At 43.1% G+C, this 15,870-nt stretch overlaps 2 non-coding genes and 1 pseudogene across 2 annotated transcripts; all 3 read left to right on the forward strand.

The window, feature by feature from the left end:
- Positions 1-465: 465 nt before the first annotated feature.
- LOC143681891 (U1 spliceosomal RNA) lies at positions 466-629 on the forward strand. The gene has a single exon (XR_013174942.1). It is a non-coding gene; the product is annotated as a U1 spliceosomal RNA (small nuclear RNA).
- Positions 630-10,361: 9,732 nt separating this feature from the next.
- LOC143681889 (U6 spliceosomal RNA) lies at positions 10,362-10,464 on the forward strand. Its single transcript, XR_013174940.1, has one exon. It is a non-coding gene; the product is annotated as a U6 spliceosomal RNA (small nuclear RNA).
- A 2,283-nt stretch (positions 10,465-12,747) lies between these two features.
- LOC143678860 (tRNA-splicing endonuclease subunit Sen15 pseudogene) lies at positions 12,748-15,870 on the forward strand (annotated as a pseudogene).

The following is a 15,870-nucleotide window of genomic DNA, read 5'->3' on the forward strand; positions in this document are numbered from 1 at the left end:
AGGACCTCTTTTGTTGCTCAGTTGAAGCGTCTCTCTCTCAAAGCTGTACAAGTGAAACCACTGTCCCTTCCTCTGTATGGAACATGATGTCCAGGGGTGAAAGTCTCCCTGGCAGTGTGGGAGATGACTCCCAGGGATAAGCCTGGCCCTAGCACTGTGGGATCAACAATGCCTTCCTGACCAAAATGGGGAAAAGAAGGGTAACAAATAAGGTATCGGTGCTGGTTTGAAAAGGTTTATGTGCCCTAGAAAAAGCCATGTTTTAATCCTAATCAACCTTGTGGGAGCAACAGTTTCTTCTAGTCCCTGTTCAGTATTATAGGTTGGAAACTTGATTAGGTTATCTCCGCGGAGATGTGACTCAATCAAGTGTGGGTATTAAACTTGATTAGATGGAGATGTGTCTGCACCCATTCTATGTGGGTCTTGATTAGTTTACAGGGATCCTAGAAAAGAAACAGCATTATACTTACCTGGCAGAGGAGATACCATGATCACAAAGGTGGTTTTCCCAGGCCGAGGCTTATCCATTGCACTCCGGATGCGCTGACCTCTGTGATTTCCCCAAATGTGGGAAACTCAGCTGCATAATTTGTGGTAGTGGGAGACTGCATTCGTGCTCTCCCCTTTAAAAAAGAGAAGCAGAAGAAGAAGAAGTATTTGGGAGAAAGTTTCAGAACACTGCAGAACCACGAAACAGAGAGTCCGCCAACCAGGTACCTTTTGAGAACGACAAGAAAGCCACAGCAGAGCCGAGCAGAGCTACGAGGCTGAGAGAACCACAGAGTCCACCAGCCAGTGACCTTTGGGGATTCTGAGAGAGCAGAAAATGATAAGAGTGGGAGCCCACACTGCCCCTGGGTGAGCGTCATGAAGCAGAAGCCAGAAGAGAAAACTAGCAGACTTCGCCCACCAGGTGCCCTGTCAGCTGAGAGAGAAATCCTGAATCAGTCATCTTAAACCAAGGATCATTTCCTGGATGCCTCAGTTTGGACATTTCTATAGACTTGTTTTAATTGGGACATTTTCTTGGCCTTAGAACTCTAAACAAGCAACTTATCAAATTCCCCTTTTTAAAAGCCATTCAGTTTCTGGTATATTGCATTCCAGCAGCTAGCAAACGAGAACAGAATCAGTGGTTGAGAGAATTCAAATAGAGTCAAGAGGCTATTCAGCAGGTCACTCTTATGCAAGGGTTGACAGGAAGCATGATCATCTCGGGTGACTCAACCAGTAGGTGGGGAACACACAAGCAGAGAGAGATGGACTGATGAGCTTTTTCCTTTATTGTGGGTGAAGGTTGTTAGATTTTCCACAGGAGTCAGGATTGGTTAGTTTTAAGCAAATACGTGCAAAAACGGAAAGGGACTAGGACTCTGAGGGCAGTGGGGATGCTTAGCTTATCTTCTGTGACCAGCTGTGGGTTTGGGGTGAGGTGTGTGCGTGGGGACTGCAGATGCAGGTGTAGGCTCTTGAGTTTTTGCAGCAGGTTCGGAAAGCTGCTTATTAACTGGGCAAAGTTCATGTTGAAGAAGTGGCTTAGCGAAAGTAAGATGCATACTGAGGCATTACATTTAAAAATCTGTTAGTTTAACAGAGCTCAAACAGTTCTAACTCTAAATTTTCAAAAGGGAGAAAAACATGTTTGCCCCAGCCTGAGTTGAGTGTCCACCATTGTTCAATCAACTATGGTCAGAAACTGGGGTCGTGTGTACAAAAATGACTGTCAGGAGTCAGTCCTTGCAAAGCAAGAGGCTGTTTCTTAAAAAGTAGTTGTGCTGATTTGAAAGGAGGCATGCCCCCTAGAAAAGCCATGTTTTAATCAAAATCTCATTTCATAAAGGTAGAATAATCCCTATTCAATAATGTATGTTTGAAACTGTAATCAGATCATCTGGGTGATGTGATTTAGTGAAGAGTGGTCATTAAACTGGATTAGGTGATGACATGTCTCCACCAATTTGGGTGGGTCTTGACTGGTTTACTGGAGTCCTACAAAAGAGGAAACATTTTGGAGAATGGAGATTCAGAGAGAGCAGAGAAGAATGACATAGCCATGAGAGCAGAGAGCCCACAAGCCAGTGACCTTTGGAGATGAAGAAGGAAAACGCCTCCCAGGGAGTGTCACGAAACAGGAAGCCAGGAGAGAAAGTAGCAGATGATGCCTTGCTCACCATGTGCCCTTCCAGCTGAGAGAGAAACTGTGACTGTTTTCGCCATGTGCCTTTCCAGATGACTGAGAAACCCTGAATATCATCAGCCTTCTTGAACCAAGGTATCTTTTCATGGATGCCTTTGATTGGACATTTCTGTAGACTTGCTTTAATTGGACATTTTCTTGGCCTTAGAATTGTAAACTAGCGACTTATTAAATCCCCTTTTTAAAAGCCATTCTGATTCTGGTATATTGCATTCCAGCAGCTAGCAAACTAGAACAGTTGTCATTTATGAGCTCAAGTGTTTGGTGACCACCACAATGTTTATTACATTCCCATCACCACAAAGAGGCTTTGATCACTTTATCTGCCCTGGAATGCCTTTCCCACACTATCAATCATCAAAATCTTACCAGACATTAAGGTCTGGTCCAAATATTACCCCCACTATGAATCCTTCCTTAATCCTTTCACTCAAAATTGCTCTTTTTCTACTTTTTTACTTCCTCTGAGATGCCTCCAAAGCAGCACTCAGGAGACTCAGTTAGGAGTGCTGCCAGGATAGAGCAGGCCTCAGAGAACTAAATTCAAAGGAGGTAGTTAGTGAAGCCGACAACTGTTGAGGAAGAACTCATTTATGACGAGAGACAGACCCAGAAACCAGTGCTAGTGTCTGCCACCTCTTCTCTAGTAGTTCTGTCTACCAGGAAGCTGATTGTGTTCAGGAAGGTCTTTGGTAAGAAGAGAATAAAGGAAAACTGACAAGTGTCTATGAAAGCAATGTTTCGTAGGCTTAAGAATCTGTTGAAACCTAAAACTTCTCTCCCAAGAATATGTTTGTAAGCACAAATGTTTAAATATAATTTTTATAACTTTCATAAGTCTCTGAAGCCTATCCTTGGATCCCAAATTAAGGATCCAATCTGAATAAATGTTATTCATCATGCAAGTCTTTAGCTTCTACAAATCTATGTTTGATATGTAATTGATAGAGCCTTCATATATTGCTGGTAGAAACATAAAATGACGTAGCTGCTGTGAAAAACAGTCTGGCAGTTTCTCGACAGGTTGTACATAGAGTTAACACAGGACCCAACAACACCAGTTCTAGATTTATATCTAGGAGAAATGAACATAGGTCCACACAGAAACTTATACATGAGTTTTCATAGCAGAACTATTCATCATAAACAAAAAGTAGAAACCCAAACGTCCATCAGCTGATGAATAGATATATATGGTATATCCATCCAGTGGAATATTATTCAACAATAAAAAAGGGATTAAGAACTGATTGACGCTACAATACTGCTGAACAATTTAAATGAAATGCTTAGAATAGACAAATCTATACACTAATCAGAAAGTAGAATAGTGGTTGTCTAGGCCTGAGGGTGGTGGGGAGAAAAGGGAAGTAAATGCTAATGGGTAAGAAGCTTTTGGGGGGTGATGAAAACATTCTAAAATTGATTGTGATGATGGCTGCACAACTCTGAATATACTAAAAATAACTTAAGGTGCACTTCAAATGGACGGATGGTATGTGAATTGTGTCTCAATAGAGTCATTTAAAAAAAATGTAATTGAAGTACCCTCAGAACTCTTACTAAAAACTATTCAAAAGGCACATAGACACTGGGAATCAAGTGAAGGGGGATGCAAGAGAAAGTTATCTTTGCAGTCTAAGACAGTGAACTACTTTGACTCCCCTACTATCTGGGTGAGGACGCTATTGGGATTCGGTGCTGTTGGGTAGAGTGGCACCACAGCGCAAGTTTTGAGGGCAAGCTTCCAGAGTGATGAGAAGGACGGAGTAAGTGGCTCCCGTATCAATTAACAAGTCAATAATCTTACTTGCTAAGTCAAGAGTAACCCAAGGCTCCTCCATAGTTGTGGCTAGCTGTGAAGTGGGAGCCTATTGGGACCTCAGACCCCTTCATGACTCACTGAAAGTCATCACTGATAGAGGATCTCTTTCCTTCTCCCTTTGGAGGTAGGGACAGTCCCTTTTCCAGTGGCCTTCCTCTCTGCCAAGGTCCCAGTGGCTCGTCCAGACAGGGCACTCTGCTCCAATGTTCCATCTTCCCACATTTGAAACAGCTGCCTTTCCACCCTGTTTGGCCTCTGGGGTTACTCTAAAGGTGCAGGGTGCTACTCACAGCGACTGCTATTAAATGAGCTTGTCTCTTGTCCTATTGCCAATCCCACTGGACCTTCTCCAGTTCTTCAGCTCTGTCCCTATTGTTGAAAGCACTAAAGGCAGTACCTAGCATTTCATTAAAGGGGATTTGCAGTTCCATGGTATTTTCTGCAATTTCTTCCGAATATCTGGGTATGATTGGCTAATAACATGAGTCCCTAATAAAATGTGCCTTTTCTGGGAGTTAGGATCTAAGTTGGTTCATTTCTTCAAGGCTCCTACTAAACAGCCCTGGAGTAGAGCAGGGCTCCCATCTTTCCTCGTGGGTTATCCTCTAATTGTGTCATAATTTACTGGTTTAATGGTGCATTTTTTTCATTACTGCTACAAGACAGGCAATCATACGGTCTCGGTGTCTTAAAGGGGCCATTATTGGGACTGCAGTAGCTGCTACTGGATACTGGCTTGGCTGCACTGCTGCTAGTTACCTGCATGGGCTTGGGCTTCTATCCATACATGGAATTTTTCCTACGAGGTGAAGCAGGTGGATAGGACAAATTTTAATGTTTCCTCAGGTAAGGTCAAAGGAGAGAGAAAGAGACTGGAATTCCTCTGTGAATTTGGCCAGGTCTGCCAAAAAGTGCCCTAATTTTGTTTACATTGGGCCAGGTTGATCACAGAAAATGGCACTTGTATCTGGATGGCACCAGCATCACCCTTCACCACCTCCCAGAGAAGAAGTTTGTTAGGAGGAGGGTGGTAGGAGCCCCACTCCAGCAGGAATACTGTGCTGGTTTGAATCTATGGTGAACCCCAGAAAAGCCATGTCCTTTAATCCTCATTCAATATTGCTGGGTGGGGGCATTTTGATTGTTCCCTTGGAGATGTGATCTGCCCAATTGTGGGTGGTAACTTTTGATTAGATGATTCCCATGGAGGTGTGTCTCCACGCATTGAAGGTGGAGTTGCTTACTGGAATCCTTTAAAATAGGAAACATTTTGGAGAGATTCCCTTTTGGTAGAGCCACAAGAAAGCCAGCAGATGCCACCATGTTTGTCATGTGCCCTTCTAGCTGAGAGAGAGACGCTGAAAGTCATCAGCCTTCTTGAACCAACGTATCTTTCTCTGGATGCCTTAAATTGGACATTTCTATAGACTTGCCTTAATTGGGACATTTTCTCGGCCTTAGAACTGTAAACTAGCAAACTAGAACAACTACCCTGCCTGGGGGAGAGCTGGAGGATGGGTAAGGTGGGGTGCTTGGCAGCCTCATGGACTGGTGAGGGGGCAGCCTCAGGTTTGCAGAAGGGACTCCTATGCTAGGAGACGAGCTTAAGAGGACATCATCAAAAATGTCAACCTGAGTGTCAGAGGCGTAGGGGTCACACAGGCCACAGGTTCCCCCACAAGTTAGGATTTTGGTAAATGGCCATGAAGGTCTGGATGCATAGAACCTCAGTCTGCTTTTCTTGACTCCTGCAAAAGCGGTCTAGTTGCAGTATGGTGTTAAACCGTGAGGTGCCGTACTTTGGCCAAACTTCTCTATCCTCCCACTGATATTGGGCCAAGCTGTGTTGCAGAAGAAAATCAGCTTCTTCCTCTTTAGGCCATCTAGCTGGAAGGTGTCCCAAGCCTCAGGAGGCAGCCAAGGGGAAAGTCAGTGGGAATACCAGAATAACCCATGGTTTCTTGGTTGTATCTCTGCCTATGAGAAGGAGAGAAAGAGAGAAGGAAGGAGAAGTGGGAGTCTTCACAGTAGGCTCCCAACTGAGCCTCTACCTAGAGCCAGCGTCCCAAGTAGGTTTGACCAGCCAGGTGATGCGATCTCTGGACAACCCCAGAGATCCACCCTTGGATGGGTGTCCCCAGGGCTTGTAAGGAGACAAGCACTGGATAAGGAAGTCCTCAACATAGGCAGAACTCATCCCTGAAGGGCGTTTTTAAAGGCATTTGAGTCGTTCTCTAGACAGTATAGAAGGTTATGGACAGACTGTGCTCAAAAGAGGTGGAAGTCGTATGAAACCAGGAAGAAAGATAGACGGTAAAGACTGAGATGGTATAATCTAGGAATGCCTAGAGTGTACAATGATAGCGACTAAACGTACAAATTTTAAAATGTTTTTGCATGAGGAAGAACAAAGGAATGTCAATATCACAGGGTGTTGAAAATAGATGGCCATTCATATTTTAAAACTTCAATGTCTGTGTGAGACTAAAGCAAAAAAATGTTTATTTGGTACAGAATTTATATTTTGACCAGTGCATTTCCTAATGTAACTTATATGGACAGGTTAATTGAACACCATAAGTACATGGTACCTTGAATAGAGCATGAGATTTTGTAGGTTTATCCAGCGTGATGTCCCAGTAAATCCCAGAGTGATTTGAACAGTGAATAAAAAAGTATTTGCAAAGTCCCCTTGGGGGAATGGCGAAAAAGGGGGAAAATTCAACTTCCCCATTTGGAGAATTCCTGATATTCTTGCAAGCAATGGGGACAACCAAATTAATAGGCCAACCCCTCAATCTTGGGGTTTGTTCCTATGAAACTTATCCCCACAAAGGATAGGCTAATCCTACTTAAAATTAGGCCTAAGAGTCACCCCCAGAGAACCTCTTTTGTTGCTCAGATGTGACCTATCTCTCTCTCAGCCAACACAGCAAGCAAACTCACTGCCCTTCCCCTCTCTACGTGGGCCATGACTTCCAGGGGTGTGGACCTTCCTGGCAATGTGGAGCAGAAATCCTAAGATGAGCTGGGACTCAGCATCAAGGGAATGAGAAAACCTTCTCGACCAAAAGAGGGAAGAGAGAAATGCGACAAAATAAAGTATCAGTGGCTGAGAGATTTCAGAGTCTAAAGGTTATCCTGGAGGTTATTCTTATGCTTTGTATCAATATCCCCTTTTTAGTGTAAGGTATATTAGAGAGGCTGGAGGGAAGTGCCTGAAATGGTAGAGTTGTGTTCCAGTAGCCATGTTTCTTGAAGATGATAGTATAATGAAATCGCTTTTGCAATGTGGCTGTGTGAATGTGAAAAGCTTGTGTCTGATGCTCGTTTTATCTGCGTTATGGACAGATGAATAAAACACATGGATTAAAAATAAACAAATAATAGAAGGAACAAATATTTGAAAAAAATAATAGATGGATACATGGGGGAAAATGTACCTATTACAAACTATGGACTATGGTTAACAGCAATATTTTAATATTCCTTCATTAACAGTTAACAAATGTACCACACCAATACTATGGGGCAATGGTGGGGGGGAGGGGATAAGGGGCATGGGAGAATTTGAGTTTTATTTTTTATTTTTATTTCCTTTCTGGAGTAATGAAAATGTTCCAAAATTGATCATGGGGATATATGCACAACTATGTGATGGGCTGTGAGCCAGTGATTGTATAGTTCAGATGATCTGTATGGCATGTGAGTGTATCTCAGTAAAACTATACTTTTAAAAAAAAAGAGGTGGAAGTCTACTGGCATGCATGTGAATTAGAAATTAGGTCCAAAACCAGACTGGAGATCCTGATGGCAAAGTAGGGGGTGCCTAAAAAAAATCCAACTATTGAAAAGGTTATTTAAGCCTTATAAATGCAACATACATGGCCTGGGGTGAAAACATCCTGTCCTGTAACTGCCACAGGCAGCAGAACCCGTCTCAGGGCTATGAGAAGGCCAGGGAGGCCCTGCCAGGGGACTGAATTTCCTTGTACTATGACTTAACATTTCAAGCCACGCCCACAGCACCCCCATCGTTCTGCACTGAATCTTTCCCCCTTTAGCCAATTCATCCATATCCAAGGAAGGCTTTAAAGAGGACTCAAGGGCAGGGATAGGCAAGGTGGATAGAACAGGACTTGGTCTGTGAGAGCAAAACTTTAACTGCCTCCAACTACTAGGTCTCTTTCACTTAAAGCTATGACCCTGACAATTAGAAACAACTCCCTGCCTTTTTCCCAAAGCAGTCCTTCCACAGCCACAGGAAAATTCCAGGGGCAGTTTCTTTCCAATGTCCAGGCTGATTTACAGTAATTACAAAATCAAGGCTTTAAGCGGCAAGATTCATTGAGTGCCAATTTATCACAGAGTGCCAAGGTGGTAAAAGGAGACTCAGGCAAAGCACACAGAGGGGCCAGCAAACTCCTGCACGACCCGGAGAGCTCCCCCAGCCAAACCCCAAAGAATGGTGTCAACCGTTTAACTCGTTTAACGTTTGACTCTGCACAGTGGGAGAAGCTGGTCTGCGGCCAGAGGAGAGGGCAGAGGCGGAGAACAATATTCTTACTTGAAGGAGGTGCTATGGGGTCCCTTTGTGGTCACCAAGCTGAGGCCAGACAGCCCCCGGAGTTCTTGAAGAAAACAGAGATCTCAATCAAGGACTGGCGCTGTGAGGGTTCTTGACTCACTTGCACAAAAGAATTCAAGGACTAGTCGGCGTGCATAGCCAAAGACTTTAATAAGCTCGAGGCCCACAGCCAGATGCCGAAGAGCCCTGGGAATTCTCGACCGGGTGGTGGAGAGCTCCGGGAATTCTTAGCTGGATGCTGGAGAGCCCCGGGAATTCTTGGAGAAGTGGAGACTCGCTGTAAAGGTCTTGACTCAGCCACAGGGAAGAATTCAAGGACTAGTCAGTGTGCACAGCTCAAAACTTGAATGCGTAGCGAAAGTACACGCTCGAGGGAAGATAAGGACAGGTGTTCTCCATAGGAGGAGAAGGAGTCTGAGATCGGGATGTTTGCATTATAAGGACTTGGAAGGCTCTTCCCCCCCGCAGGCTATGCTAATAAGGAATTGATGAGCTGCACTTTTCACTGGTTCTTTTCAGGTGCCGACCTGTGTGAGGTCCGGGTGTGCAAGGGCTAGGCAAGTGTGTGCCAGCCAAAAGGAATGTTGTGTTATGAATTTTAGGGTCATATTCCTTTCCCTCCTCCCCATCTAACCTGCCTGACTTTCAGTGTCATAAAGAAATGCCGTCTGAGAGGCTTATCCAAGGACCATCTCATTCTCTAGTACAGCCCTGTCCACTAGATAGCCACAAGCTACATGTGGACACTGAGCACTTGAAGCATGGCTAGTGTGACTAAGGAACAGACATAATTTTACTCAATTGAGAAATTTTTAACTATACTTGGAACAACCTGGGTATAGAAACCTATTTTTTTCAACTGTAAATTTTATAAATCAAGTACTGTGGGGACCCGATACCTGGACCCCCTCCTGCAAACCCGTAACAGATCTGCTTCAGCCAAGGACAAAAGTCAAGAAGGTAAACAATCTCCCCAGCGGGGGAAGAATGTAATTACGCATATAAAAATAGCATTGACGGTATCCTAGTCTTAAACACTGATCTTAGTGAAACGTCAGGTGTTAGGCCCCTTTAATGATTATAGTAGAGACCTTCACACTACATGAAATGTCTTTGTTCTGAAATTATATATTGCCTCGTGCATTTGTGTTTCCTTTGCAGAGCACTAACATCCAGACGGCGCCACCAGAGACCTTCTCCTGTTTGTAAGTTCCAGTAAAGCCAATTGTGCTTCTGTGCCTGCTGTGTTTTTTGGTCTTGCAGCCACACCCTCCCATGCTCTGCATGAGCTGAGTCTGAGCCCGAACAAGAACTAATGATGAAAATTTAGTTGAGATGTGCTATAAACATTAAATACACACTGGGTTGTAGGAGATAGGATTAACATAAGACCTGTGGAACTACTTGGGAGTAGATGGCATTAGGGTGGTGGTGGCAGTAAGCTGCTTTATGTTATCTGATTTATGTAAGACAGTCTAGGAGGAAGAGAATATTTGTTTACCCCAAATGGTTATTTTAAGTAAAACTTTGTTCCCTCAGGAAATGCATGCATGCCTATTGTCATCCTGTGGTATATAACCAGGATCTGGTTAAGAATAAAGTTGTCTATTTAAGTCTGTCTGAAGTAAACTCAAGCTTCAGACCCCCTGAGCCCGTCTGTGTCTTTCTTTCTCTCCTTCTTCCTTTCTTTTTTCTCATCATTCCTTAATATCCTTCGAGCTCCATTTCGAAAGGAAGCAACACTGGGTGCTTGCTTCGGCGGCACATATTTAAAACTGAAGGATACAGAAAAGATTAGCATGGCCTCTGCACAAAGAGGACGCGCAAATTTATGAAGTGTTCCATATTTTATAACATCAGATACTTTTTTCTAGCTTAATAAACAATACATATTTAACAAAAAAAAATAAAAGTTTTAGAAAACACGCCAGATTTTGAAGATTTAGCAAAAATTACATTGATTACATATTAAAAAGATAATACTTTGGCTATATTGGGCATACGAATATTGCTAAAGCTAATTTCACCTGTTTCTTTTTACTTTTGTTAATGTGGTTCACATTATGTCCCTATAGGATAGTGCTACTCTAAGGAATGTGCCTTTGTTTGATTTATTCTTTGCTATTAATTAGGGCCTATACCTGAAGTTACATGTAAGCTTGTACATTTTTGCTTAGTAGAGACACAAATGTTTCCCATCTAGTAAGAAAGACAACCCCAGGGTTTTAATGCACAGTGTTGTCTCTAACTTGGTTAATTTACTCGAGCATTCCTTTTCCTACTATTTAAAATCTCTACTCCTAGAGCGCTGTTTGAATCAGCTTTACTACCTACTAGCTCCCTCATTAATGAGTTAAATAAACTTTTGGCATACACTTACTTTATAGTTTTATGAGAGTCATTTTTTTATTTGTTTGTTTGTTTGTTTTTTGCATGGGCAGGGACCAGGAATCGAACCCAGGTCACCGGCATGGGAGGCAAGAATTCTGCCACTGAGCCACCATTGCACTGCCCGAGAGTCATGCTTTTAACTTTATAAAAATTATATTTTGATAGACCCCACCAGCACAGGACTGCATAACCAGGTCACTCCTTTAACATCAAAATTAGGATACAATATATTCTTCAAATAAAATTTCTGAAAGTAAAAAACAATTCATAGCCTCACTACCCTAAGAAAATTGGTTTGATTTGCTCTTATCCTCTACCAATTTTTGCCTGTAACATTTTTTCACATAGATATAATCATAAAATAGAGGCTATTTGCATTCTGCTTTTTCTTAATAAGAACATATCCAAAAATTACAAGCATTTTTCAGGTCTCTACATGGCCCTCATAATTATCATTTTTAATACCTGCATAATATTCCATTGGCTGATGTACTATAATTTACTAAACAATTTGCTTATTGTTGAGAATTTGGTTTCTTCCCAATTTTTCACTCTTACAAATCAGGCTACAATGAACATCTTTCACATATATATGTATATGATCTTTTATTTCTGTTTAATTATTTCCTTAGGGTATATTCCCATGAAAGGGATTCTTGAACTTCAGGGTGGGAACAATTTTATGGCGATTGAAATAAGCTGCTGGAACGCTCTCCAAAAAAGAGGGTGTAGCTGCTCGTGACACCACCAGCAGTTCATTAAAGTATCAGCTTCCCAAAAGGTCTCTGGATTGCTGACAGATTGTTGGATTTTCGTTGGTAATGATCCTTTGCTATACATTAATAGATTAAAAATGGGTCTTCAATTTAAATACTGCTTGTAGTTTCCTGTCTTCCTTCTTTGCCAAAAGAAAATCAGAAATTCTGGCACACCTGGCACCTGACATAAGAGCGATTCCCACAGCAGAAATGCCACCCAGCCCTCACCTGTGTGAGAACAACGGAGGGTAATGCGGCCTCGAGAGGATTTTGACAGGAAACAAAGGCTTTCAGTTTCAAAGAAATGTATGAGCCCCAGCAGGACCTGACCCCAAAACAGGACACAGAACACGAGTGAAAGGGGCACGAGAGTCTGCGAGTAAAATCAAATTGAGTTATGAGTAAAATTGTCAAGACTGAATAGAAACATGGACTAACAAATACCTTAGTTTGTTTTTCCTCAAGAAGTTAAAAGTATGTTCGATATGCCTCATCCTTAAAGACAGGGTTAGCAATATAATTTTATAGGCAAAAAAAGCAAAAGCTGGTAAGATAACAATGTTGAGTTTTGCTGAGCCCTGAAATCCAAGAAAACAGAAAAGGCTCAGAAATTCTTCTATTTAGAAAATCGCAATCCAAATTGTCACAAAATAATGAGAGAAAGAAAATCCCTCTTTGCACTGCTACCCAAAAGACATTAAAAGGCGATAAATCCTTAATTTTAGGGACAATTTTCATAATCCCCATAGTCTTCTCCGTTATTTTCTCCCTTTCCACTATTCTAACCCACAGAAAACTACCTATGCACCCCAGTTCCCAGGGCTCTTTGCAGTATCAGTAAACTTCCTTCTAGTACCTCCTGCTTGCCTCTCCTGTCACCTCTTTCCGTATTTCCTCATCAGTGAAGTTAAAAACCGGTCCGGCCGGCCGGGGATCAACTCTCTCCAGAAGGTAGCTGGGTTTGGGGGCGGGGTAAAGTGACAGAATGCGGGAGGAAATCGGGTTGGCGTCGGGTGGAAGACTGGAGCAACGAGCAATTATTACCCCCTTCCACCTTTTCCCCACCTCCGTGCACTGCCGAGACCTGCTGAACATCCCCGTGAGCTCCCCCCGCGCCACCCCTGCTTCGCGCAGCCCGCGGCCTCTCCACGCCCCTTTTTCTACCACTGGGAGCGGCAATTCCTTCCCGCTGACTTGGACGCGCCCCCATCACAGAACTGGGAAATTGGCCACTTCTTAGAATCTACAGAGGTCTGTGAATTAATGTTTCAAGACCTGTGTGTTCCTCACAGAGAGGGAAAGATACAAGAGAACAAACTGCCACTAGATGTCCCCCTTTGCCATAGCCAGAGCAACGCAGGATTTGGCTAGCACCCAAAGCTTGGTGTTCTCTCCTCCTTGCTTGGGCTCAGGGGCAGCAGACTTGGTGGCACAGGAGGTCCCGCTATGGCCCTCTCGGCCCCAGCAGAAGCAATTTAAGGGGCGTTGTGTCTATCCCTCGGCGAGCTCCCTGAGGGACCTCACATGCATATGCTTCATCTTTTTTTATTTTTAATTCTGATTTTGGCAACATATATACCACATGACAAGTTCCCATTTTATCCATTTTCAAGTATACAATTCAGTGGTGTTAATTACATTCACAGTGTCGTGTTCCCATCACCACCATCCATGACCAAAACTTTTCTATTGCCCCAAACTCTGCACCCATGAAGCATTAACTCCCCATTCTCCACCCCAAGTTCTCACCCCTTACCCCCCAGCCCTCAGACACACCCACACACACACACACATACACACACACTGTTGTTTACTTTCTGTCTCTATATGTGTGCGTTTTCTAGTTATTTCATATAAGTGAGATCATACAGTATTCATTCTTTTGTGTCTGGTGTATTTCACTCAACGTCTTCAGGGTTCATCCGTGTTGTACCATTTGTCAGAACCTCATTCCTGTTTATGACTTAATATTCCTTTGGGTATATATATATATATATACATACCACATTTTGTTATCCATTCGTCTGTGGATGGGCACTTGGTTTGCTTCCACCTTTTGGCTATTCTGAGTAACACAGCTGTGAACATTGGTGTCCAGATGTCTGCCCACGTCCCTGCTTCCAGCCCTTCTAGGTATACCCGGAAGCAGGTTTACCAGTCATGTGGTCATTCCACATTTACCTTCTGAGGAGCCGCCAAACTGTTTTCCACAGTGGCTGCCCATTTTACATCCCTCCTGGATGCTTCATCTTTGGGAGACCGAGTCAGTTCTGTGTCTCTCCCAAGTCCCCAAAGACACTCACACTCCAGAGGTTGGTGAGGAAAGGGTGGGCTCAAATTGGTATAGGAAAAAAATGGTATTTAATGAATTGTCTATTACAACATCCTTCCAGTTTATCAGATGCTTCCCTTTCATTGTATTGAGATATTTCACGTTATAATAGGACTTATAAATTCAATCAGATAGAGATTTGGCTTCCTCTCAACTCACAACCCCACCCTAACCCAGTGGAAAATTCAGCTTGCCTTTATCTGTAATTCATTTTAACACTCTCTTACTTTCCATATAAATTTCTGGGTTTTTCCTGCTCTATTTTTGAACTGGATATAACCATCTGCCCAGTTTTTTCAGACGAGCAAAACAAAATCTTTAATGTGTTCATTTCTATATCTGTATGAGATACAAGATTTTACCTTTTTTGGAAAATTATCTTTTAACATTGGCCAGAGGCAGATTTGCTGTGATGCTAAAGAATCTTAAGCTTCAGGACCCCTTCCAGGGTCTGTACCCAATTTTGTATTATTCTTCTTAAAGGGACCCCCAAATTATAAATTTCAGGCCCCACCAAACCTGTTGCTGCTATTGGCTGCCAAGTTCCTCAGCTCCCATTAGGTAGGTAGTTGCAGGGTAATTTTTTAAAAAGGAGAAATCATGATTCAGAGAAATATAAAATAAACACATTTAACTCATTGATTAATCCTATAGAGCAAAACTATCATTTCTGGGGTCATCTTCTCTACAGATCAGAAATTAATTCTATCCCTACCAGATAAAATTTATTTGCATTTCTATGAACAGGGATCATTTGCATCATCATCAACCCTCTTCAGAGAAGTAAAATAATCAAAGACAATGAAGGACCCAGACCCTCTTCAGAATTAGATAGCCCTAGCAGGGTCCTCTAGTCTAGAATATCCTGGCATTCCATAGGCGGGATGCCTGATATTTGCCCATTTCAAAGTCTTCCACAATTCTTCCTGACAAGGTTAACTAACAATAGGAATTTGGATAACAAGGAAGTTGCACTTCATTTATTATTGCATAAGCATATTGTTTCCTATTTGATCCCTGTCTCCTATGGAAAGCACCTTGTGAGAATTCTTCCAAGACATCTCAAGGCAGAGCCTGCTTTTGACTGCTTGCTGATACAAGTTATGATTTGGGTACATGAATCACTATCACTACCCACCCTCCCACACGCTTGTTCCAGGCCACCGAGGCAGCGCTGTCCAGAAGTGCCAGGCTTTATGGAGTCCACAAACAACTTTAGAAAGGGGCCTTATAAACTCATCTGAGGCAGACCACAGGCCCCACGGCCCCACACGGAGGAACCTGGTGATTCCGAGTCGCTCCTCGGCTGCAGCGGCCTGAGCTGGGGTGGTGTACCTGGTGGCCGTGGTGCCCACTCGTGGGCCCCTGAGGTCGCCTGGATGGGGACCCACCCTAAGTATTTAGAGATGATGGAATTAGATATCGGAGATGCCACCCAAGTTTGTATAGCGATCTTGGTTTACCTGAACCTCATGGAGAGTAAAAGTTGGCATGAAGTAAAGTGTGTGGGATTCCCAGAAGTCCGGCTCATCTGCCTTGTGGGGACGGAGACAGTGGAGAAGGGCTGCAGACCGTGATGCCTATGCCCATCAGTGCGTCCCTCGGCTGTAATAGGATAAGGAAGTCTTGAAGGCATCCCAAAAATTGCAAGATGACCCAGATTTGCAGCTGTCTTTTACTTTGGCCATAGTGGAGTCTGATTCCAGAATAGTCTATTATAAACTTGCTGATGGATTTATGCCACCAGTCCCTCAGGATATTTCCCTTAGAAGATGA

This window comes from Tamandua tetradactyla, chromosome 4 (genome assembly GCF_023851605.1).
Source record: "Tamandua tetradactyla isolate mTamTet1 chromosome 4, mTamTet1.pri, whole genome shotgun sequence".
Taxonomy (NCBI): Eukaryota; Metazoa; Chordata; class Mammalia; order Pilosa; family Myrmecophagidae; genus Tamandua; species Tamandua tetradactyla.